The sequence below is a fragment of the Chiloscyllium punctatum genome, chromosome 3 (genome assembly GCF_047496795.1).
Source record: "Chiloscyllium punctatum isolate Juve2018m chromosome 3, sChiPun1.3, whole genome shotgun sequence".
Lineage (NCBI taxonomy): Eukaryota > Metazoa > Chordata > Chondrichthyes > Orectolobiformes > Hemiscylliidae > Chiloscyllium > Chiloscyllium punctatum.
Window position 1 is genome coordinate 100,285,066 of NC_092741.1, and position 12,598 is coordinate 100,297,663.

The following is a 12,598-nucleotide window of genomic DNA, read 5'->3' on the forward strand; positions in this document are numbered from 1 at the left end:
TTTATGTTACAGGTTGTTGAATTTAACTATTGAAAAATATGGTGCTGTTCTGTCTGTTATAGTGCACTATTTCTCCAGAATGCCAACTTTCACGGACCTGTTCATTTCCCAGAAGTCTATTCATGTTGGAGATTGTATACAAAACAGCTCAATGCTGTGCATTAATTGGTATTGAGGTTATACCACTGGAATAACTGGCAATTAAGTTACTACCCCAGTGTCAAATTGCTTTACAAAGAATGAAAATGTTGCAGCACAGGACCTGGCCATGCAGCCCAATTAGGTTATGCTGGTATTTGTCTTGCACATGAACCTTCTTGAATTATACCCTGTCAAAGTTATTTTATCTCTTTTTTTTTTCATATTTACTTGTCTAGCTTACCCTTAAATGTACTTGTGCTAATCACCATTCTCACCATTCTTGGCAAAGATGTTCCTTTTGGAATAATATGGCCCTTTTTATATTTTGACTACCAACTACTGATTATAGCTTTATTTAGCGTTGCCCAAGAACTTGCGTGCTCAGAAGATCTAATCACCACCTTGTGTTTCCTGTTGACCAGGACCTGTTGACAATCCATTGCATTCGCTATCTGTACTATACAGAGCGATCCTGTGCAAGTTTCTGCCTGTCTCAGGGATGATGTTGAAGATTAGATTAGATTCCCTACAGTGTGGAAACAGGCCTTTTGGCCCAATAAGTCCACACCGACCCTCTGAAGAGTAATCCACCCCCCTCTAACTAATGCACCTAACAACTATGATCAATTTAGCATTGCCAATTCACGTGACCTGCACATCTTTGGAATGTGGGAGAAAACCAGAGTACCCGGAGGAAACCCACGCAGACACTGGGAGAATGTGCAAACTCCACACACAGTTGCCCGAGGCTGGAATAGAACTGGGTCCCTGGAGCTGTGAGGCAGCAGTGCTAACTACTGTGCCACACTAAGCGAGATTTTCTGGATGCACTTTATGACAGTGCTTTTTTAAAAATTTGGGGGTCAATGTTTAAAGGATTGTGGATAGCGGTTCTTTTCAAAAGACCAAGATACCTTCTATGTTCCTTCTAGTTTGTTTTCTCCTGCATGGACCTCCATGCATGGCAGTGACTTGCAAATATGAAATCAATGCTGGGGCATTGTCAGCCCCCTGACTGGCATGAGTGGATCCTTTGGCTGTGTAACTCAGGAAATGTTAGGTGCCTGAACTGATTTTCTTTTAAGGTAAAATGATTAAAATGACAGTAAGCATTTTTAAATTAAAAATACTTAGTGGAAATTACATTCTTAAAGCTAAGATTGGTAGCTGCTGGATTTACTGGATGTCACATATCTGGGTTTATGGCTACAAGAGCTGTCCCGATTTGGTGTTCTTGAAAATTTCAGTCTGTTGAGTGAGAGTGAGCGCGCGCGCGTGTGAGAGAAGCTTTCTAGCTGCTTTTCTGCCTTTTAGGAAGCCCTTCAAGAGAGTCTGTGTGATATCTGAAACACAAATCCAACTTTTCTTATGGAAAGTTTCTGAATTTTCCAAAGTTCCAGTGACAACTGCCTGTTTTTAGTGGCACTAGTCAGTGTACTATAATGCCAACTGCAAGCCACTTGAACATTTCATACCCTTTCCTTTTTTCCTTCAAGAGCTAACCATTAATGTTCAACTTCTTCCAAAATTAATTTTGCAGAGAAAGCTATTTCTTTAATTGTGTAGGTTATTTAGAAGGATAAATATTTATACTTGCATATATCAAACTCTGCTAAATAGCTTTGCATCCCTGTCAAAAGGTCTGGTTCTATTACAAATCAATGTTTATTTAGAAAAAGCTTGGTTGATGGACCTTGTTTATTCTAAACCGAAATTACAGTATATATCTGGCTTAATCAGTAAATGGGTGATGTGTTTATATTTGTTGTGCCCAGGGGGGAGTGGGATGAGAGAAAGACTCATCCAAACTCTGTCTTAACAGCTTAATATACTTTTTCTGGCACATAAGTAAAATTTCCCTTTAATTAACCTGCAGCAGAATACCCTTTTTGCAAACAGGCTAGCAAAATGTCTTGCCTATTGATTTTTCACAAACTTCAAAAGAAGTAAATTGCAGAACATCAGACCAACAATCTCTTTCAGTCTGGTACACCAGCAATTTCCAAGGACAGGTACAGAAAGCAGCAAATACTGAAGTCTCTAAATTGTAATTGAGCAGTAAACTGGAACATTATATTGTCTGAAACTAGCAGCTCCTGACCATTGCTGAAAAGACTGAGGGTGATGTGCTTTTTTTAAAATTTAAAGCACGCTTGCATTTTCTCTCCCTATTGGTTTGTCAAGACATTCAGAATGGGGAGGTAGGAGTAAACTCAGGCTGTTCCGAAGATAAATGGAGACTTTCTTTATGGAAATCTAGCAAACAGGAGGGTTGCTGCAGTCACAGTGAATTTCATTGTGGTTGGTCCTGCTGCACTATACTGGTGTGGACTTGAGAACTGCTAGGAGGACCAGGGAAGATGGTATTCAGTAATCACCCATGTGCAATAGAAACTGTGCAAACTAGTTCTGTAGTGGGAGTTGTTGCTTTTTGGGCCATAGAAAGCAGGTGCAATCTAGAATAACGGTTGAAGTCCACTACTGAAAACACAACTTCAATCAAATGTGGGGTATTTTGCTATTGTTCCTAGATTGAAAGCAAGTTTAATCCTGTCCAAATTAACAATTTGGTTTAGATGATTTGAATCTTGGGAAAAGTCTGTTTCCAGTTTGAAATTTAAATTAGTATTCATTTCATGTGAATTTCAAATGTCTTGTCTTCTCAACCTAACTCTTGTCGCCCCTTGTGTGTACATTATGGTTTCGAACATTATCATGTTCTGGTGGTTGTATTTTTCTGTTTTTGCTGCATTCCTCAGAATCCTGTACTGCATTGTTAATTTTTAATTTATAAAAGTAATGTTATGAAATAGGCACTTCAATGATTATTTGCAGCATGGATGAGATGGTAAAATATAGGATTGTTTAAAATAAACCACATCTGGTTGTTTTGATTATGATTACATTTTTAGTTGTTACTTTGGATTGTTTCATATGTTTAGCCGTAATGTGGTTTACAAATCATCTCATCACTCCTTGCCAGGTATTTGTGAAGTATGGAAATGTGCAATTTCAAATAATGTCATGTGATCCTGTATCTAGTTTTATCTGATGGAGCCTGGTGATTGCATTTGTTTCTGTTGATAGTGTGAGCTATTTGGTAATTGATATTACTGGAGTTAAACAGCAACAAGAAATAGAACATAGAAAAGTACAGAAAAGAACAGGCCCTTTGGCCCACAATGTTTTGCCAAGGTTTAATCCTAATGTAAAATATAATAACTTAAACCTACGCGCCCTTCAACTCACTGCTGTCCATGTGCATGTCCAGCAGTCGCTTAAATGTCCCCAATCACTCTGCTTCCACCACCACAGCTGGCAACGCATTCCATGCATTCACAACTCTCTGCGTAAAGAACCTATCTCTGATGTCTCCTTTATACCTTCCTCTTAATATCTTCAAACTATGACTCCTCGGACCAGTCCATCCTGCCCTGGGGAAAAGTGTCTGGCTATTTACTCTATCTATTCCACTCATTATCTTGTATACATGTGAGATGGATGTCTTCTGTTTCAAGCATAATATGTTAAACTCTTGCAAGAAATATTTGGAATCAGCAGTTTTTGAAGGATGAAAGCACAGGAAGAATATGTTGGTAATGATAGCCAGTGATTTTAATTTCCTTTTTTAACTAGCAAATAAAGCTTCCTCCTACATACAACACAGATTTTAGCAGTTCGTCTTATTTGTCAGCACATAGGTTGGCTTGTGATGACAAAGGAAATATTGTTATTATCTAGATATGTTGTCTGTTGGAGCTTTTGGTTCACCGATTTAAATATTTTAATAAATACCATTTGACACATTTCAACCAATATCTGTGACTTTGAAAGGAATGGAAGTTACAATCAAAAACCTGTTTTCTGTTGCTGCTGAAGATATTTAGCCTTCACTTCAAGTCATGTAAAATTACATAAAGCACAACTACTATTAACTCTATCTATACCCCTCTTTATTTGATAAATTACTATAAGGTTGCCTCTCAACCTTCCATGCTCCAGTGAAAGAAGTCCAATTCAGCCCAACTGTTCCATGCTGATGTTTATGCTTTTCAGAGCCCTTTCTCCACTGCACTTAATCCAAACAGCATTTTCCTTTTGTTCACTGAACCCCTTCAACATATTCCTGTATTCTTTTATCCATCATGTGTTTATTTTGTTTCCCCTTAAATATGGTTCTACTGCTCAAATCACCTGTTACTTGTGGTGGCAAATTTCACTTTCTAACCATTCTCTGGATAAAGAACATTTCTGTGGAAATCCCTGTTTGAGATTATTTGTATCTTCTATATGCTAATGGCTGTTTTTTTTTCTTATGCTGTAGACTTTCTCCTCCACAGTGGAAACCACTTTTCTACCCCAACCATTTCAAATTCTTTTATCATTTTAAAGACCTGTACCAAGTCACTTCAGTTGTGTTAAGGTCTCAGCTTGTCAATCACTCCAGTTGTGTAAAAACTCTCAGTTCTGCTATCATCCTTGTAAATCATTTTGCACCTTCTTCCATAGCTATTTTTAAAATTTATAATCCAGAAAAACCTGATCTAAATGTGAAATCCCAAATTAATTACAGATCATGATTTTCATGGGTCTTTTCTTCTGGTCATCATTTCCTCAGTGTGCTCCGGTTTCCTCCCACAGTCCAAAGATGTGCAGGTCAGGTGAATTGGCCATGCTAAATTGCCCATAGTGTTAGTTAAGGGGTAAATGTAGGGGTATGGGTGGGTTGTGCTTCGGCGGGTCAGTGTGGACTTGTTGGGCCGAAGGGCCTGTTTCCACACTGTAATGTAATCTAATCTAAAAAAACTAATATGAAACCAGATTCTTGTCACTCACAAATAAGATATGAACATGTAGCTCATTTTCTAGCCCTTTCTAAATAACTAATTAGATTAGATTCCGACAGTATGGAAACAGGCCCTTCGCCCCAACAAGTCCACACTGACCCTCTGAAGAGTAACCCACCCAGACCCTGTGCCCGACCCTATATTTACCCCTGACTAATGCACCTAACACTATGGACAATTTAGCATGGTCAATTCACCTGATCTCCACATCTATGGATTGTGGGAGGAAACCGGAGCACCCGGAGGAAACCGGAGCACCCGGAGGAAACCGGAGCACCCGGAGGAAACCGGAGCACCCGGAGGAAACCGGAGCACCCGGAGGAAACCGGAGCACCCGGAGGAAACCACTAATGTCCAATGTGAATTCACAATTGATATTCCAAACAAAGTTAACAATTTTTAAGGCAAAATTCACATTATACAAGCATGATAAAATGGTATAAAATTCATCTTAAGTACAAGCCTAATTAGATTGGAAAATAACTTATCAGTTTCAGTGCTAAATGATGGAAATAGAGTGACTTGGTCTGTTCCCAACCTCCGGTCATATTTTTGGCCAAATTTAATGTATCACAGTATAATGATGACCCCACTTCTGTAAAGTTCATGTTCATTATAGAAAGTAGTGGCAACATGCAAGTTGCATCTTGATCTTTCACAGCAGCTCCATTCGTAAGCATCTTTTTGCTTTCTGTAGTCACTTTTTAGTCCCGTTCAAACATCTGCTTCCTAATCTACCTTTTTTCTATCATCCAGACTGATTGCTAAAGTGCAATCAAAAGCTTTGCTGGAATCTGTGAACATGTTACACTGAGTATATGCTGTCAAGGAAACCTATAATTTTCTTCTGTACTTGTAGTAAATTTGTCAGGTAAGAGCCTCCTCAACTTCAAAGTCATCACTTTTTATTATAATGACCTAACCAGCTTATTGCCATCCTCCTTTTTAGGATGAATTTTTAAATACTTGAAGTTTAAGCCAATTCAGTTGCCTTTTCTTTTTAAGGGTGTTTATGTACCTTTTTTTGGATTTCGTTTGATCCTGATGATTCCTTAAAATGACAACAAGAACATGACTTGGTTTCACTGGCCAATTTTTTTTTCTCTGAGGTTCACTTCGCCATGGTACCTGTCTAACTTCCTCAGATCATTAGTGACTACCCTTTTTTGAAATTTCCTGTTTAGGGTAAGTGTGTGATGAAAAAGAAATGCAGCCCTGTTAAAGGTGGATGCAGGCAAGGGTCATAGAGCTATACAGCATGGAAACTGACCCTTCGGTCTAGTTAGTCATGCTGACCATAATCCCAAACTAAACTCATCCTAGCCTGCTGCTAGCCCATATCTCTCCAAATCTTTCCTATTCATGTACTTCACCAAATGTCTTTTAAATGTTATAAGTGTACCTACATCCACCACGTCCTCTGGAAGTTCATTATTTGGCTTACTATTCTTAATCTATTTATTTTAATTGTGGTAGAAAAAACTGAACTTTTATTTGCTCTGGACAATTTCAACCTATTAATATTTTGCGAATGTAATAACCATGCAGAATGTGGTTATTGTTTTGAACCAAGGTTGTTGTTTTTAATTGTCTGTAGAGCTATGAAACAAGATGTTTCAATCTGTGCTTAATCAAACAGTTATGGAAAGGAAGGACAGCAACAACCCATTTATATAATGATGTAAAAATTATTATACCCCAACTTCTTCAGAGAGGCATAATTAAAAAGGTATTGGATTGAAGTTGTTTAAGGAAGCAGAGCTTTGAAAATATTATAGCCTAGAATGCATTCGTACGTTAATGATCCCCGTGGTTGCAGTGAAACTTTGAAGATTATAGTTTAAGTATTTAATGATTGTGAACTCAATTTATAATCACAATATTCCATGGCCTGCTTTTGTTTGTTTAAAACAAACTCTCAACTGTTCCTTGATAACTTAAAATATTCCATATTCATCTGCCAGGAATTTGTTTGACTAGAGGGAGGTGTCCCCTACCTGTCTCCATGCCCTGCTAGCTCTGTGCTTAGTGGAGCATAAATCCCAGCATTCCCATAAATTCAGGTGTATGCTACTGGAGTTACTATATCAGAGATCAAAACAACTACTGTTGTGTAACTAATGCTAAAGAGCTTTTTTGGCTTTTGTTCCATTTCTGGATCATGCAACTATTATGGGATGTGGTAAACAAATCACCAGTAGTTGATTCTTATAAAGCCTTTCCTGATCTTTATCCCTGAAAAGATAGTTAGCTTTTTTTTTGAGAGCACATTACGCGTGATCAAGCTTTTCTACTTTAAGATATAAACTTGAATTATTTTCAAGCAGCGGTTTGCAGTTGAATAATGTGAACAGTACTGATAAAGAACTCCTTGGGCCATAACATTTCTGCAGTGCTGCGCAAAATTAGTAATTTAATAACATTATTTTGACCATCGTGGCTTTGCAGTGCTATATTACTGTTGGAAGTTAGTACAACATTGGATGGCATGGTGACTCGCACTGCTGTGATTAGCACTGCTGCCTCACCGCTTAGGGACCCGAGTTTGATTGCAGCCTACCTGCGTTGAGATTGCGCATTCTCTGTGTCTTTATGGGTTTCTGCCTGGTCCTCTGGCTTCCTCCTACAATTCAAAGATGTGCAGATTAGGTGGATTGCCATGTTAAATTGCCCTTAGTGTCCAGGCATATACAAGCTATGTGGATTAGCGATGGGAAATGCAGGGTTACAGGGGTGGATCTGGGTTGGATGCTCTACGGAGGGTTGTTATCTCCTCCATGGCTGAATAGACTGCTTCCACGCTCAGAGATTCTGTGATTCTGTGATTTTTGTTTAGTGAAAACAATCATATAATATGCCTAGATCAGATTTGGAGTGTGCATATCGTCTTTGAACCTTGCATATTTAGAAAAATAATGCTGCTTATATATCTGTGCCTATAAGTTCAGATTTATGTAGCAGTGAAAAAGCAAGAGTTTATTTTAGAAATAGGTCTGTCGTTAGGTAGCTATTTTGGCAAGTTACTGCCTTTGCTTCTGGACACAAGTTGAACTTGCAAGGCAATGTGGTCAATGCATTCTGGCTATAGAGCTGGATTTGATTAAGATTTGGCTTGGTAGGGCACTGATATTTAAACCATTTCTTGGAAATTAAAAGAAAATGACAATGGGAATAAAATGGTACGAAAATCTCCTGTAGCGACGTCCTGAGGTAAAAAGTAATTGATGATCAGCAACATAGCTGGCACAGAGGAAGACAGCTATGCCTTAAACCTGTGCAGCATCCCATGTGTCTTTCCCTCCCCCACCCTCCCAATCAAAAAAAAAATTCCATCAAGCAATTTTTCCAGGGTTCTTTTGGTGTCATGGTTTATCAAATGCAATCTATATTACAGGCAACTTCCTGGAATTTCTGTACTCTGTCCATGTCAGTGTTCAGACCAAGGCTTTAATAATGGTCCTGGAGAAATTCACGCTGGCCGTTTATAAACCGGTTATTGGTTGAAGGTTGTCAGGTTATTGTAATTATGTTAATTACATCTGTCATTGAACATAGAACAGTGCAGGCCCTTGAGCCCTTGATGTTGTCAACGTTTTATCCTACACTTAAGATCAAACTATCCTAATACCCTTCATTTTACTATCATCCATGTACCTATCCAAGAGTCGCTTAAATATCCCTAATGTATCTGACTCTACTACCACCACTGGCAGTGTATTCCATGCACCCACCACTCTCTGCCATCTCCCCTAAGCATTCCTCCAATCACCTTAAGTTTATGTCTCCTTGTGATAGCCATTTCTGCCCTGGGAAAAAGTGCCTGACTGTTCATTATCTATGCCTCTCATCATCTTGTTCACTTCGATCAAATCACCTCTTATCCTTCTTCACTTCAATGAGAAAAGCCCTAGCTTCCTCAACTTTTCTTCATATGACATGCCCTCCTGTCCAGCCAGCATTCTGGTAAATCTCATTTACAGATGTTGGAGTCTATTAGGGCGGTAATTGACTAGGTTATATTCATTTAAAAATGTGACATGGTGACTGAAAAGGTGAGAGGATTTACTGTTTTCGACATTAAATATTTTAAGATATATAAATACTGAAATTTTAGGAAATTACCATATCGTATTATATCTCTTACATCTTCCAATCATTTCTTATTGGGCATTTATCAAAAACAACTTAACTGTCAAACTGGGAATCAAATTCTGACACTCAGCACCCTTTGAGGTGACAAAAAGCAATCACCTTAAATCTTGATAATTTACCTCTCTGCAAGTTCCTCACCATTTTGCACACTTCACTTAAGTTGCCCCTCAGCTTCCTCTTGTTCTAAGGAAAAGAACCCTCTCCTAGCTTTGCTCATGGATGAAATTTTCAAGCCTAGCAACATTCTTGTAAATCACCTGTCTATAGAATTATATCCTTCCTATAATGTGGTGACCAGAATTGTACATGAAACTCCAGCTGTGGCTTAACTAATGACTTCTGTGGTTCCTGCATTTGTATTTGATACCTTGCATCGTGATGTAAAGCATCCTTATGTCTTTACCACTTTATGTCCATAGGTCAAAGGTCTCTAACTTCCGCTATCACCCTCAGTACCTTCCAATTCCCTTTTTTTTGTTGGATCCTCCCCAACTGCATAACCTTGCACTCTGGATTGAATTCTATTTGCCATTTTTCTGCCCAGTCAACTAATTGAGTGATACATTATTGCGGTCAGCAGCCAACCTTTTCAAAATTTAGCTATAAGAAAATTTTTCTGTATTCTTTAAATTTCCCAAATATGCCTTCCACATTCAAGACTAAATCGTTAATAAATGTCACAAACATCAAGTAATAAAATACTGAGCCCTGTGGATCACACTGGAATCTGCTCTTGCAAATGGAAAACAAGCTGTTGATGATTACTCTTTTTTTCTTGTCACTGAGCCAGCACTGGATCCAGTTTGCCATGTTCCCCTGTGTCCTCGTCTGCAACATGGGATCTTGTCAAATACCTTGTCAAAATCCATGTAGCAAATGTCCACTGCACGATCCTCATCAATCCTCCCTGTTATTTCCTCCAAAAATTCAATTAATCTAACTGAGCTACTGCCTTGCAGTCCTGCCAGCCAATCCAGCTGGTTTGACTGATGGCCATGCTGGACCTACAGGCAGTTTGTGAACAGGAGGAGTGAATGGAGCTAAGTTTGGGGTATTGGCAGGTTTTGACTGGCTAGACAACCCAGTGATGAAGGTGGTGAGGCAAGTTTAAAAGTAGGGGAGCATGACTTAGGGAAAGATGGGGAATGCTTCTGGTTGGCACAGGGTACACTCAAAGCAGGCATGTGAGTCATTTAAGTACCTCAGTTGACCCAGGGCCGGGTAAGCATCCAAATGTCTCCTCCAGATTCTCCCCCGTACTCAAATCAGTACTGAGATTTAAGAAGTACAAAAGTACACCACTTGCAAGCCAAAGGAAAATTCCACCCTTTGTGTTCTTTTGGATCTTCCGTCAGCTTCAGTCATGTTAAATGTACTTGGTGATTCATTACAATTACTTACTTTTGGATGAAAAATTCCACAGTAAGAGATGAAGGTGTACTTGGTGAATGCGTACTCGATATATTATAACCAAACCAGACAGCAAGTCTGGAATGCCATCCAGATTGGTTCCATTGTACTTATGGTTGAAGCCAAAGTACTGTACACATTTCCTGTAGCCAAAAGTTCTGTCTTTACAAGAATATTTTATAAACTTGCAGGACTTGTGACTTCAGTCATGCTTGTGTCTGCTTCAGCTTCTGTTCCTACCCTCCCAGAAATTTGTGGTTTCTTCTAATACTGAACAGTTTGCTTCAGTAAAATAATTCAGACTGTACAGTTTTGCTGGTATTCCTGATATCCTGATTCGCTCGTATCACTGTGCATTTGTGAATAACTTTATTTCAATCTCCTGATCTTGATGTTTGATAATCCCTTCAATATTTTAATACAGATTACAATGTTCACCTAAACTTATGTTCTGACAATTGAATGAAAAATTGAAGTTTAGATCTTACTTTTTTTTTTAGGAATGAATCCTATCTGAAACCTTAACCCTAGTTATCTTTTAATGTTAAGATAAACCAAATTGTTTAAAGCTGAGGCCTATTCTTTGAGTGGCCATGGTAACTACAGCAAAATTCTCTGATCAAATGTACTTTTGTGTCTATATGTATTTGTTGTAGGGTAATAGCATTTTTTTATGCATGTACCACTGCTTCCCCCCACCCACAATCTTGCAGTGCACCATGCCCTTGTGAGCTATTCAACTTTGGGAACCACTGTTTGTTGGCTTTACTTGCTGGTAGATCTAGAGAAGGCAAGTAAAATTTGCATAGTTTGGAGATGCGAGATGTGATTTAATGTTTTTCTCTTTACCTATCTTTTCCCCCATTCCAGGAGCTTGTGGTTTTAACAAATTGTTCTCTATACAGCATGGTGGCACAGTGGTTAGCACTGCTGCCTCATAGCGCCAGAGACCAGGGTTCAATTCCCGCCTCAGGCAACTGTCTGTGTGGAGTTTGCACATTCTCCTCATGTCTGCGTGGGTTTCCTCCTACAGTCCAAAGATGTGCAGGTTAGGTGAATTAGCCATGCTAAATTGCCCGTAGTGTTGGGTGAAGGGGTAAATATAGGGGAATGGGTCTGGGTGGGTTGCTGTTCGGAGGGTTGGTGTGGACTTGTTGGGCCGAAGGGCCTGTTTCCACATTGTAAGTAATCTAATCTAATCAAAGTGATATTTAAATTTGCGTTCTTAACCTGTAACTCTGCAAACCCTGCCAAAATTGCAACAGCTGCCACACAGACTATTTGAGCAAAAACCTGAAGTCGTCTTATTCGATGATTCATCCCTTACACCTGATACTGCATATTGCTCCTTCACCATTCCTGTTCTGTCTTATGACACCACCAAGCCCATCAGAGATGGCAACACAGTGATTATATAGTCGGGAGGAAATGGTTCTCAGAGTCCTCAATACTGAGTTGGGATGCCTTAAATTGAGGCCAAGCACAGAAAAGAAAAGCTCCTGATATTACTGTTTGTTGGTTTCCCTTAACTGATTAATCACTGTTCCATGTGGACCACCACTTGGAAGAAGCACAGAGGGCAATGAGACTTGGATTATAGCTTGCAGTATCTCTACTGACCAAATTCACTAAGTCTAGAAAGTTGTAGCTGCCGTACAGGGCCAGCAACAGGTGGTTAGACGACAACAAGCAGCAAAACTCTAGTTGATTTTGTCCTTACCAGTCGTCCATCCTGAATTACCCAGAGGGTAATGGTTTTTCCAACAATCAATTATTTCATGGCCATTATTAGGCACTTAATTCCAGATATTATTAATCTAATTTAAATTCCACCATCTGTTCTGGAGGGATTCAAACCTGGGTCCCTAGAACATTATTTGAGTCACCGATCTGATAATCTAGTGATAATACCATGAGGCCATCACTTCCTGTTCTGCTGCTTCTTCAATAACCTTCCTTCCATCTTTAGACTGGATGTGGAGACATTCATTGGTTGCACATGAGTCAATTGTGGCAAAGGTTCTTCTCTCAATTTTGGTGTTAGAGGA

The 12,598-nt window shown here is 39.1% G+C and overlaps 1 protein-coding gene across 1 annotated transcript in view; it reads left to right on the forward strand.

Moving 5' to 3' along the window:
- Positions 1–12,598, forward strand: part of pinx1 (PIN2 (TERF1) interacting telomerase inhibitor 1) — a 90,722-nt gene that overhangs the window by 76,327 nt on the left and 1,797 nt on the right. The window lies entirely within an intron of this gene.